The sequence below is a fragment of the Siphateles boraxobius genome, unplaced genomic scaffold (assembly GCF_051911475.1).
Source record: "Siphateles boraxobius isolate OS27281-9 unplaced genomic scaffold, OSU_SipBor_1 130, whole genome shotgun sequence".
In the NCBI taxonomy this organism is placed as follows: Eukaryota; Metazoa; Chordata; class Actinopteri; order Cypriniformes; family Leuciscidae; genus Siphateles; species Siphateles boraxobius.
Genome location: NW_027508734.1, coordinates 23,437,317 through 23,453,163, shown reverse-complemented (window position 1 = coordinate 23,453,163; position 15,847 = coordinate 23,437,317). Strand labels below are relative to the sequence as shown.

At 38.5% G+C, this 15,847-nt stretch overlaps 1 protein-coding gene across 3 annotated transcripts in view; it reads right to left on the bottom strand.

Annotated features, from left to right (window-relative positions):
- The window catches only part of glceb (glucuronic acid epimerase b), an 86,835-nt gene that overhangs the window by 20,271 nt on the left and 50,717 nt on the right, over positions 1–15,847 (bottom strand). Inside the window, exon 3 of one of the 3 annotated variants that reach the window (XM_077228738.1) lies at positions 5,044–5,197. The exons of the other annotated variants lie outside the window; for them this stretch is intronic. The gene's annotated coding sequence lies outside the window, so the exon portion shown is untranslated. The remainder of the gene's footprint in view (positions 1–5,043; positions 5,198–15,847) is intronic. 3 annotated transcript variants of the gene reach the window in all.

Here is a 15,847-nt window from a genome sequence, read left to right as displayed (position 1 = left end):
ACAAGGGCTGTGATTGGTCAGATGCACCGCGATGCAACTCAACCTGACGCAGAACCATAAAACGGCCACGACGCCGTAGGAGTGATGGCGTAGCTACGCCGTGGAGTTGACGCAGAAGCATAAGGAGGCCTTTACAGTATGGTTGCGCCATATCGTTGTCTCGTGTTGGATTCTTCAGTAACAGAGCCGGCGTGGAGTGATGTGGAAAATGAGTGCCGCAGCAATTGTTGATTAAAAGGGAAAAGTCAGCTCGCCAGTATGGCAGTTTTTTGGATTTTATAAGTCTGACCAATGTCGTCTCCATATAATGCAAGACCGTCGTCGGTTTCTCTATGTTTATTTAACACTTTGCACTATTTTATTACTCTTTTTTTTAAGCATTTCTTATGTATTCTTTAATTTTGCACCTTAATTTTAAGAGATAATTAACTGTTCATTGTGATTTTAGACTTATGTTTACATTTTAATTATTTGATGTTTTCCATGGTTGTGTTGACATTTCTGCTAATATATTATAATCAGAGGAAGGTTAAGTTTAAAATAAAAAAATGTTTAAATGTAGTCTAATATATTTATTTCCTGGTCCTTTAAATAGGTCATAAAAAATATCAATAATTATCGATTTCGACCGATATGAAACACTTATATCGTGATACAGTTTTCAGCCATATCGCCCAGTAATAATTGTGCGCACAATTTTAAAAAAAACTTGTAAAGCTAAAAAGAAAAAGAAAAGCCTATGGCTACACCCGCTTTTTTTGTAAATCATATTTTTTTGTATATAGCTTGAGTATATCTGAATTGTACCTGTATATTTTGACATTTACAACTTGTGTTTACATTTTAAACCTTTTAAAATGCTTCATTGAGCATGTTTGTGTTTTTTGTAGTAGAAAAGCTATAATTTTTCTATTCGGATTTTGTGTTTTTGCTGTGATTTTGGGTCCAGTATGTTAATACAGTACATCAAAGTGAGAAACTAATTGTCTGGTCATATAGGTGATGTTGTGCTGAAAAAAAATGATACCAAACATTGGTATGGTAAACATTTGTTTATGTCGCAAAATAAAAAAAATAAAAAAATGAAAAAAGTACTCAAAAACGGCCAAAATAGCCCAAGACTCCGAAGGTTTAACAATAACATTCCCTTTCAAGAAAATCATAATATCACAAAAATAATCTGAAGAAAGCTTATGAGATGATGTATAATAATACTGGTCTGATAATATTTTCATTTAAGAATAAATTATTCATTCGTATAACCTGTTGAGGAAAAGTCACATGCCTTTTTAAAAACTGCAAATCTAGTAACTTATATGGTCATTGTGTTTCCACTTTAGTTTTATGTGGTCTTCTTACAAAATAAAAAAAGATATCCATCTCAAGAAAGCATAGAAGTTTTTTTCTTTTTAGATAGTTTTCACATTTTGGTTTTTACATCCATCATTTGTTATGTAATATCTAAAAATCTGCATAAAAATATAAGGATGCAAAGCCAAAAGGTAGTTTATTGTGACTACTGTTCTTGCAATAGTGACAAGTATAACAGGAAAGAAAGAATTCAATATTCTCTACACATCTTTCCTCTTTCACAAACCATATTGTGCTTCTGTGGTTTCTGTACTAGGGAAAGAAATCACATTACTTTGTAAACGTAGCTCATAACGCAAATCAGCAGCCTCTCACTCATATCATCTCTTCTCTCTTTGGCATTTTATCTTTGCAAAGAATAAAAATCAATACACAGAACAGCGCTGCCTCTCACTACAGCTAATTACTGTGCTGGGTTTAGCATGGACAACACGCCAATGCCATCATTAGCAGTCCACACCACTGCCAAACTACAGCGAAGACTAAGGTCAACAGAGAACGAAAACGTCAGTCCATCAACCCAAACAAAGTGCCAAATGTTGCTACACACTCCATATTTAACGAACTGAGCAAAAGGACCCAGACATGATGAATGGTAGCCATACATGCACGCCTTCATCCTGGCCTACATGTGTATTATGTGGAAACCTGATTTCATATAGTTTCTGAAATATTCATTGCTATGGAAGATCAGAGCAACTGAATCATTCTTTCTTCCAATCTTCCCGTTTAATCCTCTTTGCAGAGTTTGCACTTGTTTCACAGACCTGCGCTCCATCTCTTTCTAATCTCTTTCCCCTTTACTTCGTCTTCCCCACGTCGACTCCGCACCCTCTGTTCAGAGCATGCAGAGCAGCGTCTGACTGCATCGTGAAAGATAAGAAGCTCATCTTGTTTGCTGAGGCTATAAATAATTTGATCTTTTTGGCTTTCACAGGCAGAGTTCACATGCCGTTTCTCTGAGATTCAGGGACATACTCAGAAAGTGCTGTCTGAATCCTACTGCAAAGCATCTGATCAAGCCTGCATGGAGCATCTGGATCAGGGGGCCCAACGCAGTGCAGGGTGCATCTGTGTACAAGGATAATTTGCATTCAAATCCACTAATATGCAGGAGATATGGCTGAGCTCTGTATAATCCAGAGATCAAACTAAAAACAGGAGGAACATGGTTGTAATCCCTTCTCTGAACAAGTGGCATAGCGGACTTAAAGGAAGAGTACACCAGGTCCTAGAGAGCATCATACCATGCTAGATTTAAGAAAATGTTTTTTTTAAGAGGGGCTTACAGCTGGTAATAGGAGTCAGGGAGGAATGGGGTTTAACATTGTGCCGTCCCCATAGCCACAGCTGTGGCCGATTGGCTCCTTTGAGGAAAACAGAGCTGAGCTGACTTATTAAACGCAGTGCTTTCAAAAACAGCATCTCAGCAGAGCGGTCCCCATTAGAATGCGCTTAGCGCTGTCTCAGTCACAGCGACGCCCTGACGCTGGTCACGCCCCCTCTGAATCTTCATCATGTTGATTCATGAGCTGCTCTTTCATCTAATGCAGGCTGCTATCGATTCTCCGCATCTTTAGTTGTTTCCTGCTACCTGGATCAGGACCTTGACACATACAGCTGCCCTGGTCAATCCAAAAACAGAAGTATAACTGTAATCTTCTAATTAATCAATATAATTGTATTAATTTCATGGTATTCTCATTTCAAGAAGAGAGAGGACAATAAAATCATCCTCAATGCTTGAAGACTCCATTTTGCACTGTTTCGCGATTTTTTTCTGCAACAGATTAATTAATATGCATTTGGCTCAGTGTGCAAGGATTCTGTGCGAGACATTTTTAGGATCAAGAATAAGAAAAAAAGCATAAGAAAATAACAGACCTGTGCAAGGACCTTTAATAACAAAGTCTTCCTCGTCTTGATCTGTTTCTACATTACTTTGTTTCTTGATCATATGTAACGAATGGCCTTGATCAAATGCCCTAGTAATCAGAAAACCTTCCCCCTCTCCCCTGTTGTCATCAGCCCTAAAATCAGTTCTCTTCAAAGGCCGTCATCACCTCGGCTCCACTGAACGATCTCACCAAGAGACTGTGTCTGCAACCCTCAAAGACAGCACAGGAGACCAGACAACACTAACCATTTGGTCAAAGACTATAGAGATAAACTTCCAATACACAAGGACACTTACTCCATTCATACACACAAACTTTCCCAAATGTTTATAGTATTTCTCCTGTGTCTTAGGCATGCTCCTATGTTTTATTAGTTATAACTAGTTATGATTCTTTAGTTATGTTAGAGTAGCTTCCAATGTTGATACCCAAAGATGTTGTATGTATCACTGCTTTAATGTCTTCGAATCCCCTATTTCTTGGTATCATAATAATCCTCTTTTGATTTTATAATCAATGGTGTACAATATGTTAAAGGGGTCATTACATGAGAAACCAAATTTGCCTTGATCTTTTTGTATATAAGAGGTCTTTGTACTATTAAAACTTCCTGCAAGTTTCATAGCTTAAGACAGGGGTCTCAAACTCAAATTAACAGGGGGCCGCTGGAGGTAGAGTCTGGGTCAGGCTGGGCCGCATCAAGTACTCCACAAAAATAGTATTCAAGTATTCCAAAAAAAGGAGCACAACTGATCCAATATTCTCAATCTTTATTAATAAAGTTTCTTCTGAACTGTTCCTCTGAATTTGAACATTCCTTTCTGTTCATGATTGGTTCTCCATGAGCTGTCCTTCTGACAGTTGAAGTTCATTTTACAAACTTTCTTTGTTTTTTCCTTATAACACATCTTTGTGATACTTAGTATGTGATACTTAGTATACTTAGATACTTAGAATGTTTTTTTTAACACATCTTTGTGATACTTATATTTGCTCATGTCCTTTTTTATTTTCTTTATACAACACATTAATGATATTGAATGTTTTTTTGGAAGGCACATTTCCTTTTATTATACTTAGAAAAACAATTATTGCTTTTGAAATACAAATATTTGCAGTCATGTCTGCCTGTCTTATTGAATTCTTTCTAAGCATGTATAGTGTCTCAGGCAAATTACTGACTTTGCACAAATCAAAGGAAACCTTCTTATCAACCTGTTGGACACATATTACAAGCTCAAAATGATTATTCTCACATTGTTTTAGAGCAGGGGTCTCCAACACGTCGCTCGCGAGCTACCAGTAGCTTGTGGCCTGATTGGTGGTACACATATCGCGCTCACATATTTTGCGTGCTCAAGTTCCTTATTTAAATGTAGGCGTGCGGCAAGCGCGGTCAGTTTTTCCAGGCGCAGTATGTTTGTACTTTGCGGTTGTCTATGACAACTATTGACAACAAACCCAACGTAAGCTGTCACGAGACTATCTATGGTAGCCCATAAGGGATAAAAAAAATAAATAAATAAATAAAATAAAATAAAATAAAAAAAACACGTGGCACACGGAATGACGGGCCGCACTAACATTAAACTTTAATGTCAAGTATGGGGGCCACAAAATTTCACCCCTCAAATGGCCGGCGGGCCGTGAGTTTGAGACCACTGGCTTAAGACGTCCTCCCCATTATAAACGAACAATTTATTTAATCAAGCTCTAAATACAGCTCGTTGGGGATCCATGGTACGAAGTGACATCACGGTACAAAGTGACTTACCAGTCGTTTGCATATGACTGCCTCAAGAGCAAGACGACTACGCCTCATTTCACGTCAATGCATCGTTGTCGCGCCCACAGGTGTTCAGTCGAAGTGCAGCGAGTGGGTCTGTTTACAAGAAAATCGCGACGCCACGCAGATGTGCTGTTCCTGGCTGTGGACAAACAAAATGTTTGAATACATTAATTTAAGCTGTCTTCTCTACCTTTCAAGGAAGACTGTTTTGAGAACAAAATCGCAGTAGGCCTATGATGCTGGCTTTGCCAGAAAACTTTTGCTTAAAGATCAGACCATACCGACTATTCTGGGGCAAACAACGACGTTGCAAACTGTAAGTAATGCATTTCATCTTAAAACTACTTTTTAAAACGTTAATTGCAGTTTCATTCATTATGAATAATCACAGTGTTTTTACTTAGTTTACTTGCATATTGTTTTCAGAGTCTGTCATGTTCAGGGCAGGCCCCGTATTCAAAGATGTAGGATGTCAAACTGACCGACCCACTTAGACAAATAATGTTCAACTGTTAGCAAATTATAGGATGATAACACAACAATAACCCGTTTTCAAGTGTCTCGGGTTACAAATGACATATTAATTTAAAATAGTTTCACACTTTCCATGTGGACACGGGCTGATCCATTCTTAGTTGTTGTGGTGATGCTTAATTTTCTTCTGATTCCTCATCGGATTCTGGATCAAACATATAGGGTTGTATCATTGCAAGAGCCATCGCCTTGCAAGCATCAATCGGCAGCACCCACTACTAATGTAAACAGTTCGGCAGAATCCGCACATGTTCTTTTTAGGGGGCATTAATAATTTATGTGTAAGCACTAACGTTAGCCAATCATAACACTGGGCGTTAACACTGAACTCTTAAAGGGGAAACACCCCCAAAACAGACTGTTTGAATCAGAGGATGGGAAACAGGGTGGGAAAAGGTCATAAATCCTTAAATTTTAAAAGTTTTTTGTCCAAAAAACTATAGTAATACTATAATTGTACCTAAGGGAACATAAAACAAAAAACAAAACCATGTCATGATCCTTTAAAGATAAATTGCATCATGATATATATATATATATTTTTACCATAGTTTTGTGTAAAGACTGCACAAATTCTCCATGCCAGCATTAACATGCAAATGGAGATAAGATGGAACAAAGACTTTCTCCCAGTCATCTTTGATTGGTCATCTCACCAAATAGAAGTGAACTGAGAGGACCTTTGTAGTGTCTGATTAGTTCAGATCTTGGCTCAATCTCTTTGAGACACCATCCTCCTGTCTTCTTCCGTTAACTTCATCTTCAAGTTAACTTCTTTGGATTCAACGTGGTCCAAGTTAATTTCTTTGGACTCAACGTGGACCACCCCAAGAACCCAAACGAACGCTTCAACGCACTCCTGACAAAATCATCAAGAATCTCCTGCATCTGGATTTGTTCAGCAACCAAAGTCAATGCAAGTACCCATTTGCAGCCTTTAGATGCGTTCTAACTAAGTTATTGTGCCCCTTTAAGGTGATCCTGATTCTTTGATGTTTCTCATAGGTTGTGGTTAACTGATTGTAATCTTGCCATTCTCTTTTCTTCTTTCTCTCTTTCTTCACTTTTCTTTACTTTCTTGATTATGTAAACAATCTTTGCTAAGTTTAGTTGTTTGTGTAGCCTACCTTAGTTTCGTTTATTAAACCATTATATTCACACTTTATTGTCTATGTGTTTGCCACTCACAAAAATATCAAAGTCACTTAAACATCTTGATCTAGCTACCTATGCTATTACCCTGCTAGTACTTGATTTACTTTAGCTGGAAAAGGTTATTCTTTCTTGGCCAGGAAAATAACATGTTTCCTAGAATTGATAAAATTGTCCAAAACTGGTCCATGGCCCACCTAGTGATCCTGCAGAAGATTAATTATCACAGAATCATCAGCATACTTGATAATATGCCTTGATTCAAAAATACTCTGACAGACATTGGAGTAGAGCACAAATAAAAGTGGTGAGAAAACACACCTTTGAGGTGACCGTTGAACACATGAGGGCCGCCGCCTTAGATAAAGTTTTATTTACCCGGGTCCTCTGTGACCTCATAGTTAGGAAATCAACCAGCCAGCATATTGTACCAAAGTCAATATCAGGAAATTGCAATAGTCTGTGAGCAAAAATATGGGACTGCATACAGTTGAACATTGATGAAAAGTCAACAAAACACAAGCGTGGGTGTGTCTTCTTGCTAGTGGTCGACCGATATATCGCCACGGCCGATATATCGGCCGATATTTGGCTTTTATAAAATATCGGCATTGGCCGATAAGTTTTTCTGATAGGCCGATGTGTTGGAAGCGGGACTTTTATTTTGACAGCGTTGCACCCTTTTATTTTGACGGGCGGCGCTGAGAACACAAGCACCTGAGAAGAGAATGGCAGCGCCTGATCACACAGCGCTCACTCACATTCTCAGTCTTCATTAGTTTACGATCTCTGTCAATCAGATCTAATACTTTGTTAGGACAGAACCGGTGGCTACAGAAGTGGTCAAAGAAAGTAGATGGTTTGCGAAAAAGTAATACGTTTGCTTTTATATTATTTGTAACCGAAAAGGCAAACAATCAGGCTAAAATACTTTCTCATTTACCATCAACATTCAGCAAATGCGCATCTACATAATTTAAACAAATCTCTGAATATCCAATAAACATTTAATCTCACAAACCTTGCAGATTTAATCGAATCCAGCTGTGATATCTTGTGAAGTATGCATTTGTAGCCTGCATAAACGTGTTACTGCGAATGACGGTCGTGTGAAGTGAGTGAATGCGAAAAGAAGATCAACTTCACAGGAGAGTCGATTGAAAAACTTTAAATCCTTCATTTTAAAATATGCTGTGCTATATCCAGTGGCCCACTGTGTCATATTCATGTCGTTTTCACTGTGTGCTGTATGTAAAATTAGCGTTACCTTGTCAAAAGTCAAAGTAAAAAAAAAAAGTCTTTATTTGAAAAAATATGATTATCAGTGATTACTGATTAATTACCAGATTACCAGAATACTGAGTGCCCTGTTACAGTGTTTACTTCCTTTTTATTCACATATCCATATATTTTTAAACAATTACTTTATTTGTGAAAAATTCTGTAATAGGATTGCAGATTCAAGAAGTTGCCATCTAAAGTATAGGGCCTAAGCATGTTTATTTTAAATAATTTTAAATATTGATTTATATAAATATAAAGTGTGTGTGTATTTATACAGTGATGTGAATAAGTTAGGACACCCATGCTAAAGTTGCCTAAAAAGAGGAATAAAAAAATCATCTTTTGGAAATTGATCTTAATGCCTTAATTTAAAAAATGAGGAAAAATCCAACCTTTAAGGACACCAATTTTCTTTGTGATTGAATAATGTATCATAAATAAATAAATGTTCTTCCTTAAAATACAGGGTGCATAAGTCAGGACACCCCTATGTTAAACTCCCATAGAGACAGGCAGATTTTTATTTTTAAAGGCCAGTTATTTCATGGATCCAGGATAATATGCATCCTGATAAAGTTCCCTTAGCCTTTGGAATTAAAATAGACCAACCTCATCACACACCATTCACCATACCTAGAGATTGGCATGGTTTTATTTCAGTTACCCTAATAGCTGGTTTGATTTGCATTGAAAGATGATCTTATGGAAAGTACCCCATGCCAATCTCTAGGTATGGTGAAGGGTGTATTATGTATGTGTATATATATATATATATATATATATATATATATATATATATATATATACTGTATATATAGTATGTATGTATGTGTGTGTGTGTGTGTGTGTGTGTGTGTGTGTGTGTGTGTGTGTGTGTGTGTGTGTATGTGTGTGTGTATGTGTGTGTGTATGTATATATATATATATAAATCGGCTTTATATCGTATATTTATATTTATACCCTGCTCTCTAAGATAGCGGCATCGGCCATCAAAAAACCCATATCGGTCGACCACTACTTCTTGCCCTCTAAATGTCCAGTAACAAAATCCAGCAGTGTTGCTGTTGCATCCTCAGCCCCCTTACTTGGTAGATATGCAAATTGTAGTGGATCAATCATGCCCTGAGTCATGCAAAGTAAACTCCTCGTTACAATACGCTCAAAACCCTTCATCACCGGAGAGGTCAGAGCCACGGGACGATAATCATTCATCACCTTTGGAGAGGGAACTTTTGCCACTAGAACCACTACTGATTCTTTCCATATCCCTGGGATTCTACTTTGTGATAGCAAGGGTTGCAAAATAAATTTAAAAATACTGCCCAGGAACAGAGCACACATTTTAAGCAATCGGCCGCTAATGCGGTCAGGCCCCTGGCTCTTCCTTATGCCCGTCTGCTCAAGAGTCTTCCAGACATCTGTCTCATCAGCTCGAAAGTCTTCCAGACATCTGTCTCATCAATCAAAATCAGACTTTCCTCGACTCAATTCAGCAAGATCATCATTAAATTCATGGGAGTCAAATCTTAGATAAAACTGATTCAACTCCTCCACCAAATCAGAGTCAGGTTTGTCAGATGTAGCTACCCCTTTTTTCTTATCACTCATTCCCACCATAGCCTTAATCCCTCTCAAAGCACAGTAAGCATTGCCATTCTTCAGCTGATCTTCCACCTTGTCCTTAAACTGGATTTTGGCCAATTTTATTTCATTCTTCACCAACCTTTGAGTCTCTTTTTTATGCATGTCATTCTGTTGAAAAGCTTTTTTTTTTCTTATTAGGAATGTGCTTAAGTGATCTACTCACCCAGGGTTTATTATTGGGGTATAATGTAAAGATCTTTGTGGGAATAATCATTTGCTCACAAAATCTGAGGTAACTTGATACAGTGAAAGTTAGTTCCTCTAGATCAGTGAACGAGTCCTTAAAGACATCTCAATTGGTACTATGAAAGCAGCCATACAATTCTTTAATAGCGCCATCTGTCCATACAGAGACCTCTTTACGCTCAACTTTGCCTCTCTTAAGGGCTGATTGATAGATCGGGGCCAGAAAGACAGCTATGGTCAGAAGACCCCAGGGGTGACATTGCATGAGATTTATAGGCATCTCTAACTTTACCGTAGCACAGATCTAGAATTTGTCCATGTCTAGTAGGACAGCTTACATATTGATGAAAGTGCCTGAGGTGTTTCTTAAGACTACACGTATTAAAATCACCAAGTATAAAATGCGGAGCATTGGGGGAAATATTTTGTAAACGGTGAACAAGTTTGGTGATTTCAGCTACAGCATCTGCCGGATTGGCTCTTGGGTGGATATAGACCAGTGTAATGAAAAGGTGGGGAATTTCTTTTGGCAAATAAAACTGACGCAGTGAGATAGATTAAAGTTTGATATGTGGGCTACAGATAGATTCCCGAACTACGATAGTTTTGCACCAGCAGGAGTTGTATATTGCCCCTCCTTGTATTTTGCCAGTCAACTGTGAATCTCTGTGTAACCGAATAGGCTGGCCAAAGCCATCAATTTCAAGATCCTGGCCCAAGTCATGTTCTCGGTATGCATTTAACATTTGCCTGCAGTTCGTCCACTTTGTTCCTTAATGATGGCACGTTTTCAAGGATGAGCGAGGGAAGTGGCAGGCGGCTCAATCCAAATTGTGTAGCCTCCATCGCACTCCTCCCTCCAGCCACGCTTTCTCACCCGACCCGTTGCTGTCACAACGGCCTCGTCCACTGCACCTGCCCCGCACCTGCGAATCTCTGGTGGAATTTCATCGCAAAAGGTCCACAGTGCTGAACTATTGCATTGGATGAGGAAGTCCCGACTGTATTGCAGTCAATGAGACGAGTTGGTTTGACGATGGTTCACAACAGTCCCAAGAGTAAGCATGCTCATAAGCAACGTGTTGAACAAATCCATGTTAATTCCTAGATATTCGGATACTCCTAAATTCCCGCAGCTAGTTCAAACATCATAGACGAGATACAAAAACACAAACAAATTCGCACACACGTGGCTACTGCTGTTCCCCAAGTCGCCACCGCAAGGAATCGCCACAGGAAAGAAAGCAGTCTATGTAGCAGTCTAGCCCACTAATAATATATCTACCACGGTGTGAAAGACAGTGAATCTCTACTGGTTGACATGTCTATGATCGCACGGTATATACAGTCTTACCGCCCAGTCTTAGGTCGCACCATCCCAGGGTGCTGTCCTCTGCTGGCACCTTGAGCTCAGGGAACAGTGGGAGGTATTGTTGACACATGAAAGGCCGTCAGTGAAGGGGGGACAGGGCTGGCACAGGAGAGCTGGGTGCAATGAATACCAAGCTTTCAGCTCATTTGTCACCACAACCCACACAGACCTGCTCCTGAGACTGCACGCCTGTCCTCCTTACTCCGGCCTGCCACAGGCTCTTCATGCAATACCAGACAATGCAGAGAGGAGCTGGAGCCCCACTGATGAAATTTTATTTATTTTTTATTTTTTTATTTTTTTATACTACATGTTACAATGAGTAAGTTATGTTTATCACAATCGATTGTACTAAAGAGAATGAAAACTTTAAATGTTGGCTTTAGAATTAGAAAATCTTAGAAAGGGAAACAGTGACAAATCTAACCACAGGGTATTTACTAATATGCATGTTTAATCCACTATGAAACTTCTTTCAAACCTGAAAGGTTTTGTGACAAGGGTTTGGCAGTGAAAGAAACAAATAGCGAATCTAAGACCTATTTAAGGAAAAGTAATAAGGGTTAAACGGTATCCAACCGCATTTTGAAATGCCACAGGGAATAGGATTTCCTGCTCTATTACACAACATATTAATCACAGAATACCTCAAATATGAGCCATTGCGCTAGCTCGTACATCTCAAACCAAACACAGGAAAGAAATTACCTCAACTCCCCTGAGGTAAGATTTTGATCATACACAATATGGCTTCTGGAAAAGAAGAGCAAGACTCAGAGGGGCTGTTACACCCATGTTGAAGTCTTTTGTCACTCATTGGTTGGTTGGAGCTGTAGACTACAATTTGCCAACTGTCTGCAAACAGCTGCACAAAATTGTTAGCATAACAGAAATCCCTGGCTAAATTGGCAGTCAGAATCCAGCCCTGGATCATGGCAACCAAACTAGCGGTGACCGCTTAATGACCGACTTTCTTTCTTCAATCTTTACAACTGAGAACTAGAAAAATGTTAGCTGATGTTTTTTTTCAGTATACACAAACCATCATTATTCCCTTTAAGACAACATAAATCTACATATTTATTTAATGCATTTAGCACTAAAAAGATTTAATGCTTTTGAGTAATTCATTTTGGTAAAACAGACATATTTTATCCATCAGGATTTGATTTAATATTTTTGTTGATTAGTTTTTTCCCCATCCACGTGTCGATTTAGAGGTGGTTAACGACGTTAACACATTTTGATGAAAAAATTATAAAAACATTTCAGAATAATACGCAATGAGGAATTGTACACAATAATGGTTAAAGTCAATAAGATCAATGTTCATTTTGTCTTTAAGGAAATTTGAAAAAGCGTAGCAAAATTTTCTTAGCGTAAAATAAGAATATTCTGCAATGTTCTTGAATAATTCTTGCAATACTTACTTCATGGCACAATGGTCAGGGTCAAGTGTCGGCGTGCTCATAGTCGAGGACATAGTCTGATCTTCCAACAACAGCAGAAATAGTACAAGTCCAATGCCAAGGAAATGTGTTGCCCTCTGGCCAGCACTGAGAAGTGAGTCATGTGTTTGAGCTCAGGTGTGTCAGATCTAACTAAACTCTGGACATTTCAACTACTCTGAACGGCTGATCAGCCTGGGGACGAACCAAGGGCAATTAGCAGCTTCAAAAGGAGCTTATTACTGATACCAGACCTGCCAGCTAAAGGATGGGTGAAAATAAATGAAAAAAGTAAACCAATGAAACGAAAAACACACCGATCCCCTTTGTTCCGGTGCGAAGCAGCTACATTATTAGGCTCATTAGAGAAAAAAATACTGCCAGAGGGACATCACAGGGATTCCCCCCTGTGTAACAGATGCAGCCCATAATAAGCACAGTTGACAAGCTAATAATAATGCACTGGATGTAATTTAGTCTAATTCTCATTAGAAAGGAAGCATAGAAGAACTCCCGGCAGTTATAGAGAATATGCACACATAAACGTACACACACACGGCATCTGGGGTCAAGTCTTAAAATTACACCTTCATATTGGTGTAATATCAGGAGAGTAAGGCTGAAGCGCAGCCAATCAGATGCACTAGGACTGAACCTCAAGGCAGGTTTGATCTGATATTAGACAAAGGTACAGTGCAATTTACTCTCCTGCTATGGTGCAAATCCAGAGTTAATAGCTGGAAATGCAAGAGGATCAAAGAGCAGATGTTGCAAAGATCTCCTTCTGGCTGTGATTCATGATCTAATCAACACACCTGTTCATAAGCACCATGAAGGCCCTGAGAAAAACAACTTTGACTAGTACATGTAGTCGATTAACACTGGTTTCTACATGAATGCAATTAAGAGCAACACTAAAGACAGCTTGAAAGAGCTGAGGTGTGCAATTCATGAAGATACCTGACTGACAAGAGAGATGACTCAAACTATTATTCTCCTTGTTTAGTGGGTTTTTTTCACCAGAAATGCAGATGGGGTCATGGACAATTTTTATGAATCACATCTTAAGTATGCCGAATTTAAAAAAATAAAAAAAAATGTAAAAAAAAAAAGATCTGTGAGCTTTTTGTGGTTATTGAGCTTAATATTCAAACTTAAAATATGCAGCTTCTCTTGTGCTCCACATACTGTGAAATGTAGGCGATTGTTGTGAAAAAGAACACTTCAAGGACTATATCATCCCTGGAGGAAAACTGCTTGTTGCAGTGTCTCTGAGCACCTTAAAACCACTGGTATTTTTTGCTAGTGTGTGCTAATGAATCTCAATTAATGACCAGGCTTTTCCCCAAAATAACTATTATTTCCATTTAATTTCCAGTTGCCATTTAAAAAAAACGATTTAAAACAAGCAGCTTTGTCATAATTATTGCAGAAAAACTGGAGGGTATGTCTTACTATATATGGGGGTTTAAGTAAGGCCCTGTTTACACCTGGTATTAAGATGTGTTCATCGGATCATATGTAGACGAGGGAGACACATCCTCGTTTACACCTGTGTTTTAATCGTTCTCTTTTGTCCACTTTCAACCAATTCTGTCGTGATTTCTTTGAGGGTAGGGGTCTATGGGCGGGTAAATGTATGGGTTTTTTCAGATCTTTCTAATGGTAGAAATAAGCTCAACCAATTTACATATGAACATGACCTGATCTGACAGAAAGACACTCAGAGCAGCAGTGTGGCAAGCAGGGTGAGAGAGTGGTGCGAGGCTGGTAGGCTGGTATCCTGATTGATGATAAGTGCCACCTGCGCGCTACACCGGTCTCGTATCTCTCACGGAGGAGCTTTGAAAGCATAAAAGGAGGAGTGACGACAGTAAAGGACGAGAAAGTAAAACTATTTTATGTTATGTTTTGTTTATGTGTGTGCGGCAGTCGTCCGTAAGGGGCTGCCGCTTTTACTTTCGTTTTGTGTTTGTTTATTTTATAATTTAAGTCTTTAAATGTTCGCCGTTTCCCTCATCCTTCTTCCCCTGGACAACTAAACTCGGTTACAAGCAGTTTTCGTTTCTGCTCTGATAGCTGCAAGACCACACCGAACACGGTGAACACCCTGATGTAGTCACGGCCAAATTATTTTTCGTGGTTTCGAACTCTCTATATTACATCACAGCAGTTCATTCTACGGTTTTGCTTGAAGTATATCAGGGCCTTCAGTGCGTTAGAAATCAGGAATGGTAAGATAAAGTGTTTGTTACATTTTTTTATCTTCAAATCAAACTTGCGTCTTCAGCCGACAAAGTTTAAATCCTGTCTGGCTAGTGCGCTTCTCATAATGTTTACACATTAGATCAGTAGGCGGAGAGTAGGTCATCCACTTGTGATCCGATCGTCCAAAACGCATCGTAATGCAAGGTGTGAACAGGGCCTAAGTATTTGACAATAGTGTTGGTCTATACATCACTTTATGGGAAGAAAGTTCTGTACATCCCAAAATCCATCTTTTCTTGTTTGAGGTAACAAAAAAAAACTGGGTTATAAAGGACATTTCCAGGATGACAGCATTTTTGTATATTATGACAGCACATTATTTGGTATCTTTAAAAAAATTTTTTTACATTTTTTTAAAATTAAACGCATACCCTCAGCAAATCAAATGCACTAGTCAAAGGTCTTTAAACTAGTCTGTGTGATAAACCAGTGTTTCAAGGCATACCTCTTCTTGCAGTGGGTGATAGGGTTGGGTATAGTTTGAATTTGAACGATTCCAATTCCGATTTCGATTTCTTGTTTCGATTCCGGTTCCTAACGATTCTCGATTCCAATTCTTTTAAGAGGCAGGGTCAAAAAAGTTTAGGATATTAACTTTTTACTTTTTATGAACTTTACTATGAATTTCTCACAGGGTTGTTTTCAACTACAATATAAATATCAAATCTATGAACTTGAATATAAATATTATAAATGATGAATATATTTTCACAGGGGTACACTTTCCTCAAGAGGGCTTTATTTTTGAAAACCTCATGAAAACACATTTACACATGAGTGTATGATGCTGCAGGTACTTAAACATGTTACCGTGCTCCCACTGATGGGCTAACCTAGTGCAGAATAGCAAATAAACAATAAGAAACAACTTGTAAAACCTTCGTCATCTGGCGAGGAGAG